Source organism: Microtus ochrogaster, unplaced genomic scaffold (genome assembly GCF_000317375.1).
Source record: "Microtus ochrogaster isolate Prairie Vole_2 unplaced genomic scaffold, MicOch1.0 UNK4, whole genome shotgun sequence".
Taxonomy (NCBI): Eukaryota; Metazoa; Chordata; class Mammalia; order Rodentia; family Cricetidae; genus Microtus; species Microtus ochrogaster.
Genome location: NW_004949102.1, coordinates 3,672,907 through 3,675,913, shown reverse-complemented (window position 1 = coordinate 3,675,913; position 3,007 = coordinate 3,672,907). Strand labels below are relative to the sequence as shown.

The following is a 3,007-nucleotide window of genomic DNA, read 5'->3' as shown; positions in this document are numbered from 1 at the left end:
ACCTGAAGGAAAGTTGGAAATCTAAACAATAAAAACACTGGTATGCATTCAAATCTTACATAAATAATTTTTAGACAATTTATACAAAAATAATTCTGCATAATGTAAGATATAACAAAACCAACTAAACAAAACGTGTCAAGATGTCTGTGGATGGTGTGTGTGGTCCACTTTATGTTGACACCAGAAGCCTTGGCATTTCAAGGAATAGGGTGCCCCAAACAAAGCTATCAACAAAAGCACTAAGCTCAAGCTTCTAAGAGAATTCTAAGAGAATTTCTCCAAAGCTCATCTTCCTTTCCAACTGGAATGTCTTCTAAAGGCCACTTGCTTTTTTAAAGTGAGAGAGAGACCACGCCCCAACGGGCTGGAATCTCAATAGCTATTGGCTGAAGGAACAGAAGGAGCTCCTGCAACAGGTTGAAGAGAAAAGCCTCAAGCGGTTTTAAGCAGCTACACATGGGGAGCAGGGGACAATTTTTTGAAGAAGATATATCAAAAATAAAATTTTCTGTAGTTTTCTTATCAACAAACTACCATCTGACGAATTCCTACATTGAAAATTCTCAGTATCCTGGATGATTCAGTAAACTCATACTTTTTTAAAGTGGGACAAGAATTAAGCCTTCATTGTTGCTGACAGGGTTTATACTATTCCAACAGACTCATTGTCACACAAAGGCCAATCTAGTAAAGTTCTATGTGGCTCATCAATTAATCCTACTGGTCCTGGCTCATGTTCTAAGGCAGTTTGAAAGCCTGGTTCACTCTGAGTACATCCAGAATCTTGGATTAAATTAACAGTCAGTCTCGATATTTTTGCATTGATTAGTAAGTTAATGAGAGTGTCTTCATATGGGGCTTTGACCACTACTTTGAGGACACCACAATATTCCCACCCTTTGATTACCTTGAAGGTTTCTCCTATGTACCTGTTTGTAGGCAGAAAGCAGCATCAAGAGAACACTGGGCACTAATCTTTCCTTTCCCCATCTTTAGGTCAGTTCAAACCACAAGCATGGCTTTGTACTCCCCATTTTCTCCCAAGATACTTGCTTAGGTTCCTGTCTCTGGGTCTGTATTTGTCTCATCTCTTAAGTTCTGGGGTAACATCCAGAGGTATCCCTAAATATGCCAGCCCAGGCACATGCCACAAACAACTCAGCCAAACTGAGTGTATCTAGAGGAACTAAATACTCCATTAGCAAGGATTTGGAGAGCATTGAAAGCACTTCTCATGCATTCAGGACTTGTGATTCTCCACTCCTAAACAAACAACAAGCTTTACTTCCTGATTCAGTACATTACACTCCTGTTTCCTTCCACAGAACTGTATCTTTGGCCAGAAAGGATTTGGACGGTGTTTTCTGTCTGTGTCCAACCACAGAATCACAGACTGTGTATTACTCTGTTCTCTCTCCTTTTTCTGGTAGTATTTCTCCAGTGGTACTGGCTATCTCTGAGATGGGTGTGCTAGATAGACGTGAAACCCAGATGAATGGGAGAGACAAATTATACATTGACATCAGTAAATTATCTGACAAAACATGTTACTTTGTGGGAATATGTGCCATGTTTTATTTGATTTAGAATTTAACATGTCATATCACTTTTTTATTGGTTATTGTAAGAAAATAGTGCTGTTTCCATACTCTTTGAAGGACAGTGTATAGTGTGCCTAAGTGTGGAGCAGGTAAAGAATTACAACTAGCAGAGTAGTTTGGGGAAAAGACCACTGGTCTTTAAAATCTAACTGACAGCTTGTATCGAAACCACTAATGGTTTTCTAATTTTGCTGTCATTGTTTAATAGAAGGCACATTTCGGTTACAATTTTTTCTTCTTTCTTGTTTGCGCATTTCTCCCTAGATTTGGGTGATCTTTGGATAAGTTGATATGGAACGATAAATTCCCTGTATACCCTATTCCATAAACATAAAATGAAATTTAGTAATTACTTATTTAGATAGTTCAAATGAACTCCATTACTGAAAATATGGCATAGAAACTGGATTTTAAATTTATATTTGGGATATAATTTTTTGAAGCCTCAACCACGTTGTGAAATAATTTTTCAGAATTCCACTAGAATTTGTTCTACTTTCAGAAGAGCCCAGAGTGAGATGCTACTGTGAACTTATGTATGATCATGGAGATGACTTTATTTTATACTTTCTTTCTGCATGCATAGATGGACAATTTGAATATCTGTCCATTAAATCACAAAAGCCTTGACTATTTCATCCTCTGCTCATTCAACTGAGCTACCAAAGATGCTCATTCCTTTTAAACGGATGGGGGCAATGCCAGAACCATATGTCAGTCTTAAAGGTCCACTCTAATTGGGTGCATGGGAGGCCTAGGTGAGCCTAAGGTTTTCAGAGAAGTGAGTGTGAGTCACCTAGCTGAATATCATGGTTACATGAGGCTGCAGAGGGTCAAAGACTTCATGAAATATTTTCAACCAGGGAATTTGTGATGGGAATTTGTGTGTGTGTATATAATTTTCTGCCAGCAGCTCAGAATCCATGAGAGTCCAGAAACCCTTTCACAGTTTCGTTTTTCTCTCACACAAGGAGAGATGGGGCTGAATTTTAGTTCCTCATCTTACCTTGTCTCTTCCATCTTTTGTGTTGTGGGGAAAGGACAGAGTGAAAGGGGGACCAAATGATCATGAAAATCCCATGATACTGCTACCTTAGATAGCTATTATACCTTGCTTGACTTGGTATTGCAAGAGGGCTCAACAGGTAAAAGTATTCAATGTTAAAATTGATTACCCAAGTTTATTCCCAGGGACCCAAATGGTGATGGCAGAGAACGGAAAACTGCAAAGTGTTCTCCACATGTGGGTGGTAAACACACACACACACACACACACACACACACACACACACACACAGAGAGAGAGAGAGACAGAGACAGAGACAGAGACAGAGACGGAGAAAGAGAGACAGAAGGAGGGAGAGAGGGAGGGAGAAAGAGAGACATACAGACACACACACACA

At 39.3% G+C, this 3,007-nt stretch overlaps 1 pseudogene; it reads right to left on the bottom strand.

The window, feature by feature from the left end:
* Nucleotides 1-646: 646 nt before the first annotated feature.
* On the bottom strand, nucleotides 647-1,223 carry LOC101999011 (annotated as a pseudogene).
* Between the last annotated feature and the right edge of the window lie 1,784 nt (nucleotides 1,224-3,007).